Source organism: Crocodylus siamensis, chromosome 5 (genome assembly GCF_052110815.1).
Source record: "Crocodylus siamensis isolate JL-2025a chromosome 5, ASM5211081v1, whole genome shotgun sequence".
Taxonomy (NCBI): domain Eukaryota; kingdom Metazoa; phylum Chordata; order Crocodylia; family Crocodylidae; genus Crocodylus; species Crocodylus siamensis.
This window is the reverse complement of record NC_143399.1, coordinates 113,593,288-113,612,999: the sequence shown is the minus strand read 5'-3', so window position 1 is coordinate 113,612,999 and position 19,712 is coordinate 113,593,288. Positions and strand designations below refer to the sequence as shown.

General features: G+C 42.0%; 1 protein-coding gene across 4 annotated transcripts in view; it reads right to left on the bottom strand.

Annotated features, from left to right (window-relative positions):
* The window catches only part of EZH2 (enhancer of zeste 2 polycomb repressive complex 2 subunit), a 75,280-nt gene that overhangs the window by 52,597 nt on the left and 2,971 nt on the right, over positions 1-19,712 (bottom strand). Inside the window, exon 3 of one of the 4 annotated variants that reach the window (XM_090049970.1) lies at positions 3,382-3,478. The exons of the other annotated variants lie outside the window; for them this stretch is intronic. The gene's annotated coding sequence lies outside the window, so the exon portion shown is untranslated. The remainder of the gene's footprint in view (positions 1-3,381; positions 3,479-19,712) is intronic. 4 annotated transcript variants of the gene reach the window in all.

The window sequence follows — 19,712 nt, the reverse complement described above, 5'->3', positions numbered from 1 at the left end:
TGCAGGTTGAATCAAGTATGTGGAATGTGTGTGTGGGTCCCATCTGGCCTGCAGACTGTCCTCATGCGCTTCATCTGGCCCTGAGTTTGATACCCCGGTCTTAGAGGATTAAGAAACCAATTACTTTATAGCTAAGTAACATTATTTGAGTAGCCTGGCTGAAGATGTTCTCATGTCAAAAGGTAACTCTACAGTGGCAGAGAAGGAACTGAGGTGGACTTGACGCCAGTGGTGTCAGTCATAAAACCTGTGAAAAAGGGTTATCCAGACCACCATCTTCTTCCAGGGCTTTTCATGGTGGCTGCACAGATAGCCCTTGCTTCTATACACCTCAGAATTTACCATTCCTCATTGTCAACAGCTGTGTGAATCAGTGGCACTCAGTGATTGAGGTAAGCATCTCCTCCCCAACACAAACAATTCTGGCAATCTAGAAGTCAATAAATTCAAAGAGGGCTGAAGAGATTTATTCCTCCAAAGCTCAGAGCTCTATGACAGCCTCCCTAGCCATCTGCAAGACCATGAATTATTCTAAAAGATACTTCCCTCCCACCCATATAAAAACCTAAATGCCTGCAAGTTGAAGTTGATGATACACACACACACACACACACACACACATATATATATATACATACACACACCACTTATATAGCCTAGTCATTGTTCTTTAGAAAGTTATTTAGCACAGAGTCACTGCAGGACTGCTTTCTGAGCTGATATTCTTCAATCTTCTCTAAAAAAAAAAAAAAACAAAAAACCAATCATTACAGAAAAGCATGTGATGACACTCGGTGTTAAACAGTCCCAGAGTAAAAAAGATTCTTTAACTAGAAGACATTAAAATAAACATTTGTTCATTTCACCCTAATGATTTATGAATGACAAACTAACTTTAAATACATTTCAAAACAAGGTAAGAGATATAAGAAGGCCAGATGTGTTTTGTAAAACAATGGCAGCAAGAGCCAGTTTAGAATCACTACTCATATCCTAGCTCCTTTGGATTTCAACAGGAAAAGAAGAGACCAAACAAAATTCATCACTCTTCACTCTAAGCAAGATGCAGAAACTGAGGACTGCATGAATATATGTTTTCACAGCAATTAACTCTACAAACTACAGCACTACTAAGGAATAACTGAGGTAATAAGAACACTCCAAGCACATCCCTTCCTACCCCCTAAACCAGGGTTCACTGGATATGTGAGGATGAAAAGATGGTTAAGCCAGATCTGTTCACACTGAGGGAACTTTGAGCCATACATGCAAGGCCATTCCTACACTAAGTACAGCTGTATAAAGTTGATGATGTATAGCAATGAAACCCCTTCCTCTGTCAAAATTCCTTCCACTCCCCAAGAAGAGCTGCGTTCTGTGAGCCTACATGATTGTCAGGAAGGTCCGTCACCCCCTGGTACTAAGTGAACCAATAAGACAGTTACAACTACCATTCCCCAACATTCCCTGGTGGCCTGTAAAACCAAATTGTCTCTCTAAATTGGAAAGGAGAAGAATCAATTTAACTGTGACTGTTTTGTTTAGTTCAACAATTTAAATGATGCTTATACGGGCCATAATTTATAATGCAATATTAGGAGTAATTCTGTCCTTTCTATGCATATATAAAAAGTAGCTACATTTGAAGTCCTGCTTCTGCTTCCTGCATAAAGCAAGGTACAAGATTACTTAAACTGTAATGTGCTTTTCCATTCATCAGAAAAGGACCCAAGATAAGCGTGTCCCAAATATGTTATTTGTATTGCATCCAGACCTCCAGTCACAGACCAGGACGTCAATGTACCAGTTACTGATGCCAGATTCCCCCACCATCCTCACTTTCCATGGCCATGAGACAAATCTTATCATGGTTCCTTTCTGGGTAAAGAGAATACAGGTCTGGAAGCATGTTACAGCTTTGCAATCCTCCATTTAAATTAGCTGGAATACAAATGAAATGCTTTGCATAAGATACATTTGCTACAGAAAAGTAAAGTAACAAGATAACCTACAATCACAGTAATGGATGCAAGATGGTTAAGTTTTAAAATTAACATTTTGAAAAAGCAAAATAAGAATTAGGAGGTGGTTAAAAACAAAAACAAAAAAACAAAAAAAATTATGACCTCCACAGAGCTCGTTCACTTCAACAAAAACAACAGAAATCATCTTTCCAATAAGTTAACATTTGCCAATTTAGCTTCGCTATAAACAGATGTTGTCTTTGGAGCAGGATGTGTTCTGGCATAGTCGATCCACTTCATTGGCATCCGTAGACATTTGGGCCACTGTCCCGCAGGATCCCATAGGGACAGGGTGCAGCAGCAAGATGCATGCTGTGGAAATCTTCTGTGGTGCACATCTGCAAGCAGAATCAGGGCATGGCAGCCTGATATGCATGCCAGCCATGGAATTCCGATGGTGCGCAATAAGGTAGCAATGTCCTCCCATTTAAAGCACCACAAATAGTGACTACCTTTGGTCACAGAAACAGCTCTGGGCACGTGGAGAGCAGCAGAGCCAAGATGTCTGTTTACTCGCAACTTGTGTCACCATAAAATAATTATGGTGGCGCAAGGTACACACACACGTTTGCTCCCTACATTCCAACTAAAAGGGCAAGGGTGGGAAATTTCTTGAAGATTAAGATAGATATTCTTAACTTGAAGTATTCACTGTTTGGATAACAAATATGTCACAGGATTATTCATGCCATCTTATAATAAACCACTTCTAAACAGTTAGATGGGAGACAACATTCTCTTGATATTAAGGATATACATGCTTTCTTTAAAAGGAAGAATCTGAAAAATGCCAGACTATTAGACTGTTAGATTCTAACTATTAGATTAAACTTTACTTTAGTAACTGAAAATAAAGTGCTGTTACACACATTCATCTTTATAAAGGTCACTATTTAAAAATTGGAAGATATATTAACTGACAAGACAAATTCTCTACATTCTTATGATTTGGGGGGTTTATGGCCCTCTCCACTTCAAAAACTGGACAAGTTTATCCAACAATAAGCAGACCACAGCAATATACAAAAAGGCTTATACAAAACTAATATGATGAGGCACTGCCATAAACTTCCCCCTTGCTGTATGCATCAAGTATTCAGCTTGAGGCAGAAAACAGTGAAAAGATTCTGAGACTGGGATCACACATCCAAAGACTGTGTGTTAAGGGAATGCAATTTCTCTTATACAGAAACTGAACGAGTCAGAGCTGATCCTAAAATCCAAAGGACCATAAAAGTTGAGCACAGCCACTCTGGCCCTCACAGTAATATACACCAAGCTCAGCTTGAAACGGGGGCCTGTTTGTTTCAACCACAGACTATGCTATTTTTCAGTTGTGGTTATGGAGTTTTCCTACCTTTTAATCTCAGTTTGATGTCACAGAGTGTGGAAGGGATCCCCTCACCCTCCAAAACACTGTCAGATGCTGAGGTGGAGTGTGGTGCTTCAATTATCTGTAGGTGTAATTGAGAAGAGAAAACAAGACTGCCATAGTTGTAAAGGGAAATGTGCTTTATTAGTGAAAATGCATTAAAATTAACACAAACTTGAAATTCAAAACAATGTTCTACTTGCATATTAAGTCTTTAGTCTATATGAGCAGTACTTATGTTGTATCCTGCAACAATCAACTGGAAACCATTCCTTTTACAGGTCTTCTTCAACCTACAACACATCTGAAGCCTTTTGTTTAGCTCCATCTATACTGTCACAATAATATGGCAACACAGAAAGACTCTTCATGCTCAGAACTCATAACAGCTAGAATACTATGGTTCTAGGATCTACACCATATACTTAGGTTTCCTAGCCTGCCTCACAAACAACATGATTCTTGGGCAACAAACAAATAAAAAAGCCAATAAAACAAAGAAAGTCTTTTTGCCATGTCCCAGGCATTCAGAGGGGCCCTCTGGCTCCGATTCCCAGTGCAGCAGCCCGGCCTCCTCTTGTGACGTGCAACTACAGAAACTGCTTGCTTGCTTCCTTCCTTCCTCTCTCTCTCTCTCTCTCTCTCTCCCTTCCTTCAGTTTTCATTCTCAGTGTCCCTCTGGGGTTTTTAAACTCCCAGTAGAAGATACCATTATGAAGCAGAGATGCACTGATATATTGGTGCCATATCAATGGCACCAATAAAGGAAAAAAATTAGCATCATCAGCTATTGGCCTTTTTTGGCCAGTGTAGCCAAAAATGTTAACCAATATAATATGCCTTCTGGAAGGGACCCCTGGAAGCCGCATGCATGCGTGCAGCTGCACATGCACATGGCCGGGAAGGCAGCTGGGCAGTGTGGAGAGCAGCTCCCTGCAGGTAGGTCTGTTGAGGGGAAGGGGGAGATCAGGGCCCCCACAGTGAGGGAGGGAGTGGGGTAGAGCCCTAGGCAGCTTGTCCAGGGGACACAGACAGGGAGGGAGCAGCTACCCTGCCGCTGCACCCCCCCCCCACGGAAGGCAATGCAGGGGGAAGGAGTATGTACCCCACCAATGTGTGGGGCAGAGGCAGACTGCCTGCTGCGAGCTCAAGGCTCTCTGCACTACTGTCTTTGCCCCAGGAGCTGCACACTGGCTGCATGTCCCCTACCCATCCAGTAGCAGTGGGGGCAGCAAGTTGTGTCCCCCACTGCCAGGTGGGCAGAGGATACAGGGCCAGCACACTGCTCCCAGGGCAAAGACAGCAGGGTCGAGAGCCCCAAGCCCACAGTGGGCAGCCCACATCTGCCCTCGCCCCACTTGGCTCCACTCCTAAAAGCATCCTCATGCTTAAAAATTGTGGCAGTGATGCTTGAACTAAAGCTCATTTGATCATGCCACCATTTTTAAAGTGCTAGGACAATGACCCCCTGGATGAATTACCCATGGCTCTGTCCCACCAGCCCCGGGGTCTTATTCACCATCCTTCCTGGGCAGCATTCCCGGCTCCAGCCCCTGCCCCACTCCCTCCCTCACCATGGGGGGGCTCAACCTGCCCCCCCACCTCTTCTTTCCCCAATATCCCTTCCACAGGCTTACCTGCAGAGAGCTGCTCTCCATGCTGCCCAGCTGTGCTCCTGTAAATCAGTTATCAGATCGGTATCAGCCAATATGCCTGGTGAACAATCAGCTACCTGTATCAGCCAAGACAATCTTTATCGGTGCACCCCTAACTATAAAAAGACCTTTATGTCCTTTAACAAGGCTGGCTTCCCTTTCTTAAAAAGGACAGATCACCTTTCACACAGACCTTTGAACTACTATTTATACTATTTTTAAGTTACAAATAAGAATGTTTTATTCTAGACTGCTACTTCTAGCAGCAAATTTTGCTTTCAGCTGGGTTTTGGAGGAAACAGAATCAGCTTTTATAAAACCAAGACATAACCTGTATATTCCAGCTTCATAATTCCAAGCTTCCAAAACTGTATAGAAAAGGTTCCCAATACCCTTTTTCTTTCTTTACTTTGGTTTACAAGTTTGGAGATTTTTCCTGGAGTGTAGTTATATGCAAAAATGTAACTCATGCAACATTATACTCTAATCCACTTGTTAGAGGATACCCGTTAGCTTTTAGCAATTGGACTTGAAGATCTGCCCAATCCCACTCCATACCAGCTCCTGGTTAGACATAGTGGATGTTTTCCTTTATGCTGGGTTTGTCAATCCTGACACCATTCAGAAAATGTTTATCCAGCTTTGATTTTATTGTACCTGACAAACTTTCCTACTATCATATATGGGGAAGCCATTTTAAAATCACATGTAACATCCATGTCAGTTTTAAAATTCACTGCTCTTCTATCCCTTTATCTGTTAAACTTGTTATGTCAGGCTTCCTGGTTTCTTTCATTTTCAAACACTTACTGGATTACTTACAACTTTCCTCTTTCTCTGAGGGACTGTCTAAAACCAAGGCTGCTAACTTCTAAAACAAAGTTATACTTGTAATCTTTTTGCCATCATTACCCCATCTTACAAAGAAGTCTACTATTTTTTTAAGTCTGTAATTGACAAAAACATCTTCTATTACAGTACACTAGCCTCATATAATTCAACTAAAACCAACGGTAGTCACTAAAATTACTAATGATTGTGGAGCCTTCTAAACACACTTGCAGCAAGTCTAGACAAGAAGTAAAAATGTTGACAACTACCTCAATTCAACCTCTATTTGTGTTCCCATTACTGCTACCAGAAATCATACAGTAGTGAGAGAATTCTCCCCCTCCCCAGACTAGCCTGGGCAAGGTTTTGGTTCTCTATTGTCTCCCAGTTCAATTTGCAGTTATTATGAGTATTAGGGTGATATTTGTTTGGTCTAGTTTTAAAACTTTTCCAGCGTAGCAATGTCTGGTGGCTATAATGATTTTATGAACAAATATAATAATTAAACTGGTTATAAATCTTAGAGTCACTGAATTCTTGTCTGCTTTCTGTCTCCAACCATCTTTATTTTTCAGAAAAATTACTATAGCATATGAAAAAGTCTCATAGTTGCTTAAGTAAGCTCAGTGACCTGCATTAAACTATGTCACAATCCGTTTGTACCTAATCTGGAGGGGGTTTTTTTTTTAAACCGTGCTTTTTGGGTCTAGGTAGTAGTAACATTCTTTCCACAATACTTTCATTTCCCATTTTCCCCATCATAATTTCATTTCATTTAAGTGCATACTATTGTCACCTTAAGAACGAGAACAGCTTTAATATCTTGCGTTTACTCTTCCAAGACATCACTGCATTTAATAATCGTAAACTGAATGTTCATACAGAAAAAAAATGGATGCAGAAGAATATAAAGACATTCAAATCTCCCACAGTCATCATAAAGAAACAGAAGAGGGTAAAATGCAGTTTTGAACATAGCCTTTAAAGCTTAATTAAAAAAAAAAAATTTTTTTTTTTTAATTGTCACTCTTATAGCTTCAGGCACCAGTCACCATCAAAAGGCTGATGATCTCACATGAAGTCAATGAACAAAATCTACAATGAGAACCTTATTAAGAAAGCAAATGCATTTCAGTTCCCTCATTGAGAAGGGGAAAGAAAAAGAGTGGGTTTTTCCACCACTGCATTGCATCTGGATTTTCCACATCAGACTGAGTAGCATATTTGGCTCGTCAATGAAGGCACTTAATAAGAATTTCCCTCATCCTTTCCTATATTCAAGGAAAAAAAAACTTCCATTACTTCTGTGCAACAGATGAAATTTCAAGAGATAAACCCCAACCCATACCTTTCAAATTGCACAGTCTGAAACCAAAAAAAAAAAAAACACCTTAAGAAGAAGCATATGCTTTAAGATACCTCTTTACAAACACACAGAAATGTTCATTTTTCATAGAAATGTTGCATCATTTCATGGCCTAGCTACAAGATCTCCTCTGTTTAAATTATCAAGTCCTATTCCTATAACTTGAGGCGTTGGGATACCCAGACATCCAAATTTTTAAGTTTGCTAATCGAATTCTACATGGTAAAATCTTTCCGAAGTTCTTTTATATCCACAGTTTCACTGCTTTTCTCCGAAGTGAAAAAATATGATAAAAGTATTATTTTGAGCAGTACAGTCCTAAATTTAACATTTAAGTGCTGATACATTTCAGAAAAGCCTTAGTGCATGACTGAACAATTAAAATTAAAACACAACCCAAAACAGACACTTTAACCTCATTCAGCTGAAAGCCAACATTAGTTGAACAAACAGTCAGTAAAATATACCTAAAGGTCTTGCTGTGTGTTGCACTTTGAGCTGCTCAAACACTGATCACTGTTATTGCTAGGTCAAACTGGGAAGCGGGGACCTTAAGGCAGGGGTGGGTAATTATTTGGACCAGAGGACCACTTAGGGAATTTTGGTGAGCGGTCCTGGACCAGGCCAGCACCCCCTGCCCCTCCCCCAGCATCACCTGCCACCTTCCCCCCAAGCTCACCAAAACTCCTTAGGTGGCCAGGAAGATGGGATGGGGGTGCAGGTGGGTTGGAAGCAGGATCCAGGAGCAGAGAAGCCTAAGCCAGGGATCACGAAGTGGTGACAGCACAGGGCTCAGGCCAAGACTGTGGCAGAGCCACATCCCCTCCCCAGGTAACCTGGCAAGTGGAGCCAGTTTCACAGGCAAGGGCATATAGGGAGCAGATTGCAGCTGTGCCCCAGGCAAGCCCCAAGCCCTGCACTATCATTGCTAAGCAATCTGGGGGTCTCCATGGAGACCCTGCCTGTCTGCTCCATCTGGCACCCCTGGCCGTATGTGGGCCAGATGGGCCAGGGTGCCCAGGCAGCAGGGTTCGGGCTGGCAGTGGAGGCTATCAGGTGCCGCTGCACCATCCCAGCCCCACTGTGCACCTAGGGGCAGTGGAACCAGGTGCACATGCCACACCTCAGGCTGTCCCCGTGCCTGGTAGGCCCAAGAGGCCTGCTGTGGGCTGGACAAAATCTCTTAGTGAGCCAGATTGAGGCCACAGGCCGCGTTTTGTCCACACCTCCCTTAAGACTAAAAACCTTCCGACTAAAAACCCACCTGCACAGCTGTGCCCTCCTACTATAGGGATGGCAAGCAGTGATCCAACTAGGAGCTACAGCTGTGAGTTGCCACCACAGGGCTGGTAAGCAAGGATAGGTGTCTATCCCTATTCCACCTGGCAGTGTGGGAGAGGTTTTTGGGGGTTTTTTGGAGGGGGGGAGGGGAAGAACATGAAGCTGAGACAGAGAGTTAATGGGGTGGGGGGGAATAATGAAATAGGGGTGGGAGGAAGAAAAATGAAGGAAGTCACCAACTGAAAGATAAAAAAGTTAGTAAAAAAGAAAAAACATCTAAACAGAAATAAAGAGGACATAATTTAAAGAAATCTAATAAATTGGGATTGGGGTATGGAGGGTGCTGATCAGCACTCCCACCTTCCAACAACCATGGGAAGCATGAGGGAAAGCCTTCCAACTTGCTTCCCACTCCCCTTAGACCCCATTCCTGGATCCACCCATGCTCTGTGACCTAGTTAGCTGGCATGTGCTTTGCAGGCTGTTCACACAAGGTTGCACCCCTTGGGGATGAGAAGGTCCCACCCCCCCAGGGCTAGGAGCGGGAGTTGGCTTGGTGCCAGAACCACCCCCTAGGCAGTAGAGTTCAGGTGGTAAAGAGTTTGTCCACACAGAACAGGAGGGTGGAGAAAAGGACACTATCCTGGGATGCTAGAGGACTGCAATCTATACAGTTCATCTATGGAGAATGGGCACACATTAATGGGACACAAGCTGGATAAAAGGATCAGAGATAAAGTTAGGCCACTCCAGGGCAGGTTTAAGCTGCCTGAAGTGTGCTTAAAAATAGTTTCAGTTGTTAATGTATAGACAATCCAGGTGTTAAGAGTTCCAGGAGCCACCTAAAAGAAATGTGTAATAAGGCCCGGAGTAATGCAATTCTACAACACAAGGTATTCAATTCCATTAAACTTTAGAAAATTTGGATTGCCTCCAATACTTTTTACAGCCAAGACAACTGTGCGTTTCAGCCACATCAATATGAGCATCTACTTTATTTCTATAGGTATGTGGTTCTGTTTTAATCACTAGGACACATGCAGATGAAGACTTCACTCAAATGGAGTAGCAGACAAAGCTTCAATTAGCAGCCTCAAAGTCAAATATAATCAGTGCCTAGAATTCACTAGTTGCTTTTCTTCCTACCACAATTTACAGTTCTCTCCCATTCCTTCAGAAAAGCTACGGGCATGTTCTATTTTAAAGGAATATTCCACAGAGGTAGAATATAAATATGTGGGATCCTGCATTAATAAAATAACTGATACTTGCAAGATATTGCAATGTTTGAATATTAAAACAGTGATTCTCAGCCATGGCACCCTGGGATGCTACAAGAACAAGATCCTCTGAAAGGTGACACGAGATGTGAAGAAATTAGAGGTGTGAGTAGATAACTGCAGGCTCCTTCCTGCCTAGCTGTTCCCTGCCCCTACTGCAAAGGAATAAGCACTGTAAAATATAAATTAATTTTTGAAATTGGGTGCCATTCAATTCACAAAAGTCATGGAGGGGTGCCTCAAATCCAATGAAAAGTGCCTCAAGTCCAAAACAGGTTGAGACACTAACAAACAACAAAGCCAATTCTAATGAGATCCTTGAAGTCTTTTGAATTCAAGTCTTTAAATACTTGAAGTGAACAACCCATGTAAGTATATTTTGATTATATAATACCAATGATACTGTACTTGAAAAACTTTTAATGGCTTATTTGAAGAACTGATAACCTGAATTTAGTAAGGTCTAGCTTTAAAGGGTAGAAAAAATAGATTAAACAAGAAAAATCTAGATATATGCTATTCACTTAAAAGTGACAAACATTAAGAAGCTAGTCTTCTTTTACCCTGGTAAAAGGCAGAAAAAGCTGTTTCTTTCTTGCTTTTTTCAACTACAAATTCAACTTTGTTCAGACTGTAAAATTTTATATAAAAGGAAGAGCTAACAGAAATGAAACTGAAAGGAAAGTTATAGTTAGGCTGGTTAAAGCTTTTAACATCCATTAACTTCAATAACTAACATTTTTGATTAAGCGTGCTTCGATAAACACCTCTTTTCTATAAGTTACCCATTTCAGAGCACCCATCATTACAACATCCACAGTCAAACCATGAGGCCACACTTGAACTTCCTGAGATTTTTATAATAAAAGAAAATTGTTAAAATAATTTACTAGATATATGTTTGAGGCTTTTAGCTCAATTCTGTTAATGTTCTCTACAGGTCACCATTAAGACTTCACACAATATCCGATGTACAGATCTGCTGAATTACACATGCAAACAAAATTCTAAGATCTGTTCTGACATGTGGAAAAAAATGCTACTTATAACATTAGCTCTTTAAAGGTTTTTCTCAAATTCTTCCCCCTTCATGTGAAGAAACACTTTCAGGGTGCCCAAAGAGTATGTTTTCTATAGCACTCCAAGTTGGTAGCCTCCCATACACATTCTAAATAGTCATTGTTAATTACCCTTAACTCCTCAAACACAAATCCTTTTGGCAAATTGTATGTAATAATTCAGAAGACAACTGCTTGTAGCATCAGGTCTTGCATACACAGGAGGCTCGTGCAAGACAAGAACTTAAAGAGAAATAGCTATTCCATGCTAACTCAGTGTGGACACTCTTCTTTGGAGCTAAGGCTAGCAACAGATGCTGCATTTGTCCCAGGACAAGCTGAGCCCATGTTTGTCCCAGAACAGAAAAGTCCTGGGATCAATATGTACACACATCATCCTGCCAATGAGGGTTAGCAAGCAGCTGAATACACTGTCACTTTTTGGCCTTTGATTAAATGATGCAATCCCAGAACAACCACGACACACTTCACAATGTCCAGGACAAACTGTTAGCCCACAATCCTTTTTAGGGTTTGTCCTAGGAAAATAGACATGGATGTCTGAATGACTCCATTTTTTCCCAAGGATAAAACAGCTGAATGTGACATGTGCTTGTAGCCAAAGCATGCATATTTTGTTGTGTGGCTTAATTGACTTTGAATGGCAACACACTCTTAAGGCAGAACAAGAACATCCATATAGTGAATGGGTGTAGAACAGGTACAAAAACCTCTATAAATAAACCCTAAAGTCTTGAAAGATTTCACACCGCGACATAAGGGAAGTGTTTCACTGTGCTCTAACTAGATAGAAAAAAAAATACTGTAGAAAACAGTTTGAACTATATACTTAAAACAGAGTGCATTTTGACTCCAAAAGACCTGAAGGATTTAGAAGTTTGCTTCAAACAGTAGAGATAGCCAAAAAAGAGAGGTCATACAGCCAAACTGAATTCTAAAATCTGACACATTAAGGTCTAACACATGCTATTTGGGATCCCTAAAACATACATAAACCAAGTCTATTGTATCACCACCTGCCCTCCAAAGATCAGCAGAGGAGGGAGGCAGGGAAAAGTACATCAGTTACAGTTTCAAGTGTTGAAACAGAAACACTGAAGAGCAAGTGTTTTTCTTCAAAGAAAGAAAAAAAGCACATACTGCTGAAGATCCCCAACTCCACAGGCTGGAATGCTGGACAGTCCAACTGCAGGATACAACTTAAACACTATTTTATGGTACTTAAATCATCTAATATGAAGGATGTGGACCCAAAATTTAATAGTAAATATACACAGGTCTTAAAACAGAAACAAGAAAAGTAGTTATGCCACCAATTCTCTCTTCCAAGTGTTAGGGGAAATAATATTCTTAAGAAATATGGATTTATTTCTGATCTGAGAACACTAGTCACATGCACCAACTAAGCAATCTATAGTATAACTTGGTGGATAGCCAGCTGGGGAAAGCTACCACAAAGAACAGAATGGAAAAATAATTTTAATCCATATAATCAACATCAGGGAAACACAATAGCCTAAAACTTTCATGTGGGGGTAGAGGCAAATTTATGGCAAATCTAAGATATATTTACAGCACCAGAACAAAATGGTCTTATAGAATGATAAAATCCCACCCCTAAGAATTTGCAATATTCCATCCCTCTTAATATCAGAAGCAGTCCTAACTGAAGTTAGACTACTAGATTCCAGAAAAGGTGCGTCAGTTTTGGTAGAACAGATACATTTAAGACTTGGGGGGAAAAGAAAAGCAGGTTTACGGAAAGTAATCTACCATTTGCTTGTTTTAAAGAAGTTTGTTTCTTTAAGTCAGTGGTTTTCAACCTTTTTTCACTGGTGGACCCCTAAAACAGTTCAAATGGAAGTTTCAAATGAATTCTAAGTGTGAGTATTTCATGTACTTTTAATTGATCATAGTTATCTTTTGCAGAACCCCAAGACAGTCTGTAGACCCCCAGGGTCTGTGGCCCAGAAGGTTGAAAACCACCACTTTAAATTATATCTAGTAGTTCTGAGAGAGGAATCAAAAAGGGGAAAAATTACAGGTTTTGAAAAGGAATAATAAAATCATTCTGTATACCATGCAACACCAGAAGAGAAAGCATAGAAGTAGTACATCGATATAGCACAAACCAACAGAGCATACTGTAATGTAAACACAAAAAATGTGAACATAAAAAAAAAATTGATGAATTTTATTCTGAGTTTTGGACAGCTTTACTTGAACCCATTATTGTACACATTTTTTAAAAATCCACACTCTTACAGAGGACTGACTGTTAACAATAACATATGCCATTTTACTTGCATAATACCAGATGTACTGCAATGAATTCAACATACTTTAAATATTTTTAAATGAAAAATGGGAGGTGCATTTCATCCCACTCTTACACCTATTAATTAAATTAGCCTATGTATCTAAATTTAATTTCACTATAAATACTGGTACCTCATTTTCCTAAATGTTCAGAAGTATTTCACTGACTGATCACATAAATTTAATTTAAATTGATCACATAAATTAAATGTGTAGAAACTTACTTGATGCTATTCACAAATTAAATGTCTGCTTGAGAGACATGGAAAAAGTTAAGTTTAGCATATGTAATGGTAAAACAAGGAGATTAATGCATCTCATACTAGTCAGTTGTGCAAGGAAAAACTACAAAAAAAGGGGGAAGCAATTTATCTGACATGCATCCATTACACTACATTCAAGGAGTTCACTGTGGAGAGCTCATATTACTTGGTTGCCAAAGCTATTTAATGCATGTCTTGATCTCCAAGTAGCCATTTGGGGGCTTTTTGTTTTGTTTGTTTTATGACTAGCAACTGACTGACACACCTCCAATTAAACTTCTCTGTAAGCTTCTCTCAGGGTTCCTTTCCCACCCACAACCCGTCTTATTTAAGAAGGAACTTCAGCTGTGCAGATGATATTCACACCTATCGCACAAATAGCCTCAACTAAAATCCCTAGCATAACAGAACTTTCTTAAAAATCAATTAATTCAAAACAGACATCCCGATTAACCACAACAATCTCCCCTCTGGTTCTGAGTCATTCCTGACACTAAAGATCTAGTGGCGCCTATACAAAAGTATTGAAGCTGCCCCAACGTGCTGGAATTCCTGCGCTCCAGCAGCCGTCGTGCATCAGTGTCCCTATGCTTAAAAATGGCAGCAAGGGCACTTGAACTAACGTTCACTGAATGAACGTTAGTTCAAAATAGCTATGGGGGTGCTTAAGTGTGGGGATGCCAAAACAGGAAATATGGCAGCACTTTAATTAAAGTGGCACCTCCCCCAATCCTAGGAGCACATGTAAAAGCATCCTTGGTATCCAACCTAATTTATAATAATTCAGCTCTACAATGGCTGGCACGGTAAGGTAAATTACAGCAAGCCCACGATTAGTTTCTTGCAGAAACACTGAAGTCATGATTTCACCTCTTAACCAGACCCCTTCCCCCAATTTATCTACATCTTAGATTTGCATATAGTATGACAGATTATTTTATCCAGCCATGAAAATATTAGGCTCTAATCCTCACAACTTCAAATATTTCATGTTCCTTTACAGAAAAGGATTCATCTCAGAATCTAGTATATAAATTTCCCTTGTATACCTCGAGTCAGCAAAACACTTGCATGTTTTTACCTTCAAATATATGCTTAAGAGATTTACCAAACTAAGCCAATATCTTCAAGTTCCTCTATGAAAATCTGTCTCTTCCCCATACCTTTCTAATTTTGCACTCATTCTGAAATAGTTTTCCTGTCAGGCTTTTTTCCTCCCATATCCCTGGAGTAGATGATTAACCCTTCTCTTTCACAGTGAAAATCCCACATGCCACGCTAGTGTGAAGTCAGGCAAAACGTAGGGCAGGGTCACAACTTAGGGCATCTATACACATGCCCGAGGCCTGCTCCAACACGTTTTAATTAGTGCACTCCAGCAGCCTCAACATCAAGTGCATTCAGCATCCCTGCATTTTAAAATGGAGACAGGGGTAATTTAACTAAAGCTCGAATAAGCTTTAGTTAAAGTGGCCCCACGACCATTTTGAAGCATGGGATGCTGAATACATGAGATGCTGCAGGTACTTTAACTAGAGCGGCTCCTGAGACCTGCTCTAACTAAACTGTGCCTCCCCTTCCCCGCCGGAGCACAGGTAAAGGCGCCCTTAGAGACTAACTGGTTCAGAAAGTCATGAGCTCTTAACCAGTCTCTAGGGTTAGTTTCTATAATGCCATCCCGCCCTACTTTCGGTCTCACCATCTGAAATGATCCAGTCCTCCTAGAACACTAGTACAATGGGGGCCAAACTGCAGCTTGTGAGTCGCATGCAGCTCTCCAGGGCTTCTCCACCAAAGCCCCGCCCACTTCTCCCTGAGACTAGCAGCCTGGTGTCCTCTGGAGCTGCCTCGGGGAGAAGTGGGTGAGGCTATGGTGGAGAACCCCCTCCTCCCCACCCCCCACAGCTTGCCACGTGCCCTGCTGTGCCTGCCTTAGTGTCACTTCTGTCCTGCTGCCTGAAGCCGATACCCTCCACTGCTCCCTATAGCCTCTGTCCCCTTACTATCAGACACGGCTTTGGCTCCATTCCCTCCCAGGGCATGGAGCACATGGAACACAGCCCCTGCCTGGCCACTCAGCAGCATCCTGGAGCTGCAGTACTGCTGACTGGGCAGGCAAGGGATGAAGCTTCCATATGCCCCATGCCCCAGGAGGAAATGGAGCTGGAGCCAGAGTCATGCTGAACAGTAAGGGGGGAGAATGAGGACAGAGGTTGCAGAAAAAAGGTGAGGAGGCAGGCAACCACTAGGGCAGGGGTGGGCAAAACGACAGATCCAGCCAGCAGCCAGACTCCATTTCCCAGCAGCACCTGTCCAAATCGCTGCGGGGGATTTCCATGGATTGGGGCCAGGGTTTCCATGGAGATCAACCCCAGTAGTGCTGGGCAGGGTGCGTGGCTGGGCGGGGAGCTGCTCTGGAGCCAGGATCTCGCAGTGGTGAAAGAGTGGGCCAGAGCCAGCACAGAGTTGTGATCTCCTGCCTGCACATCCTACTTCCCCCGATCTTGTACTCAACGCAAGATGTGTGGATTCCTCCCCCCAGGCTAAATGGGGGAAGGTGGGCTTGTCTTGGAGTCAAATAAATAAGATATTTGTGTTTGAAACAAAAGAAACAGATAATAGAAACTAGTTAAACATTTATATTTCTCCAATGCCTTAATGCCTAACAAAGCCCTTCAAAATTATACTCAGTAAGTAAGCTACCTCTATACTTTCTGCCCTTACAAAACCTGTCAAATAGATTTTGGCCTGGGAAAAAGTACATTTTGTAAAAGCAAGCCTATTTGACATAGTAACTTCTCAAATCTTTATCTCTGACCTTTAATTCCAAACACTTCCCATTTCCCCTTGCTCCATCCTTCTACTTAAAATTTGGTTATTCTTCCTTAACTGTGCCCAGCTAAATGCCATAAATACTGAACACTGAAATAAACCCAATGTTGTACCTATATGGTTGTCTTGTATTTGAATCAAGTCTAACCAGCTATGAAGCACTACATGACATGTTTGATTAAATACTACATGAATAAAATCAGTACTAAAAAGTTTCTGTTTTCTGACCTGCAATACTTTTTTTTTTTTCCCCCAATTTTTTTACACAGAGCACCAGCAGCATTTTGGTACAATCATAGGAATACAGCACTCTACTTTATAAAACGAACTATCCCTAATGTCTAAGTAACAATTAATTCCCATCTTATTTTGAAAATATTTGAAACTATTAAACAGCTGTTTCACAGAACTTAAAGTGTTGAACAGTTATAATATAAGTATATTATAGTAATATATGTTATATGATTGTAGCTTGCGGATTTACAGAACACTGATTATTTGCATCAACTCACCCTACAGACAACCTCAGTGCATACCAAATGCCTTTGTGTATTTAGGGCTAACTCCAAAGGTACCACCATAATGCCTACCTTTTAGGTATCTGGACCTTGGAATGAGATGCAAAACCCAGAGTTAGGTTTCAAAGCTCCATCTACAATACATGGCAAAACTTAGTTGCCTCTTTCCCACAGCCACCTCAACCTATCCAAGAAGAAATGCTAAATATAGATGGGGGTCTAAACTTTGAGACCCTTTCCAGAACACAGGTACCCAAATCAGGACTACAGGCATATGATTTTCTTCTCTGGAGCTAGAGCCCAGCATCTGCCCCTGGGGGTAAACACCTACACCTGCTCTTTTGAAGACCTGAAGAGAACTTATTGCTTTCCTTTTAAAAGCATGGTTGGAAGAGGGGCTGACAGCATCGCCCATGTTATCATCCAATAGCCTAGTGGTCAAAACACTAGCCCAAGAAGTAGGAGACTAGTTTGAGTCTCATAAAAATTGCTATTTACTTGGTCAGACCATATATCCCTCTTGCTCAGTACGTTGTGTAACAATGGCAGACAGTGGATGCTGAAAGGGAGAGTAAACTGGATATGACTACAGTTTTTTCCCCCCACTATTCCTCTCTCTTGCAGCCTCCTGCTTTCTCTGCCCAGCCGCAGAGGATTCAAACCCACGTCACTTACCTCAAAAAAGGTCTCTACCATGCTACAGACCAGGGGTCAACAACATATGGCCTGCAGAGCCACTGGATGCAGCCTGCAGATCTAAAGGGCTTTGCCTGTGCCATACCCATGCCCACACTGAGGCCAGGTACCTTCCAGATGTGCCTGCACAAGTACTGCTTCTTCCTGCCCCCTCCCACCTCCTGTCCAGCACAGGCCAGATGGTTTCAGCCACAAGTCAGAGGCAGACAGCTGTGCCACCACTGCTTCCCCCAGCTACCTGCTCTCCAGCTGCAGAACAGATGCAGCTTCCAGCCCAGGGGAAGAAGCTACACCGAGGCAGGGCATTTGCAAACTGCCACTTTTCTCCCCTTCCCTGCTAAGAGTGTGGGCACATCTTGCAGCTCTGCACTGACTGGAAGCTGTGCCCAAGCCACAGGCAGGGAGCAGGGAGAAGCAGCAATGTCTCCCAGCTGCCTGGCTGGGCACAGGAAAAGCCCCTTGCCGCTGATGCACTGCTGAAGACACCCAATCTGTACTGGACCAGAGCTGGGTTTTCCCAGCCCACTTCTTGTAAAAGGCTGAAAGCCTCTGCTATGGAGGGGCTGTGAAAGCTGTACCACTCTTCAGAAAGAAATTAAGATTCTTAGGAACAAAGGGAGAAGAAGCAAGGAGCATAACTCCATAGCATACTGGTTAGGGAACTCAGCTGTGAGAAGCCTGCCAATCCATTCAACCCCCCACCCTCCCCCAACTTCCTAGGCAAGGGATCTAACCACTAGGCCACAACATAAACACTATCACTGCCAGTGCCTCTAATGACCGCATTTTAAAAAGAAAGCAGTTACAGCCTCATTTTGTGAAAGGCAAAATCTTGTTAGGGTGCGTTCAGCATGCTCTGTGCACACTTTTTGAATCAGAGGACTTCAGCATCTCTCCACCTTTCTAAATCTAGATGCAACTTGCCTGCTTAGGACAAAGTTTTGTGCACACACAAAAAACCTAATTTCTTAGCTGTAATTACAGCTAAGAAACTTTCAGTTCTGAGGTGTCTAATGAGTTTTAGGTGGTTCCAGGTATTATGCAAGGGGGCGGGGAACGGGGGGTGTTGGATGGTAACTTTGAACATAGTCACCCAAGCCCTTCTCTGGACCCCACCTTTAGTACAAAGTACAAATGTCCACCCAGGAATTTAGCATGAAGTAGAGAATGTGCTGTAAATCCACACCCTAGCTTAGTGTGCATTATCTTCCTTGTGCAGACAAAGACTCAACATTAGGACAACTAAATGAAGATGTAAAGCCAAAAGACTATTTATGTACAATTAAGGTTATCTTCACAACCAGAAAAACCAAAAAATGGAAGTTTTCATAGAGAGGCAAGGGTGAAAGGGACCTCAAGAAAACACCTAGTCTAAACCAGGGATCGAACCTGCCACCTCAGTGTTATTAGCAACATGCTCTAACCAACAAAGCTAAACCCTTAAAAACCTAGCACAATGCTATACACATGGTGACACCTTCACAGAGGGGAGGAAGGAATCAAGATTCCAATTTATTTATATGAATTTGTTTATACTGCCTGAGTTAATATTTGAGTATGTTCTAAATCTCAACATAGACTAGGCAATGTAGATTTTAACAACACTATAGTTTTAGAACATGATAAACTAGGATTTATAGAGGTTTTGACTACTATGGCCCAAAGCTCTACCATTCTCAAAGAACAGATTGCCTAATCTTTGGGTGGCCACAAATGTCAGAAGCAACCTCTGTGTTGGGCACATGGCAGCCAGAGGAGGGGACAGGAAGCTACAGCAGTCAGCAGCAATCAGATTGGGCAGTGAGCAGGGGACAGGAAGCATAAAGCAAAGCAGCGGATAAGGCATGGAGTACAGGGCAGGGAACAGAAAGTAGAGCAACCAGCTGTGTACGGGCTGCAGATTCTAGTAGCACTTGGGGAAGGCATGGAGCTAATTTATGGCATGTTTGACAAACAATTGCCCACACTGGTAATCTATGCTAGAGATTAAGAACACAAATGGAACCTCCAAATCTGACTCTAGACCACAGACTAGCAACCTCTAGCAGGCATGCCACAGCATGGTACACAAGACCATTTTCTTTAGCATACCACAGTCAACCTGGGCTCTGGGCAGCTGCCACCAGCCACAGAGCCCAGGCTGCTTGCAGCAAGTGGCCAGGAAGCCCTGCTGGAATCATCCCAAGCTTAGTGGCA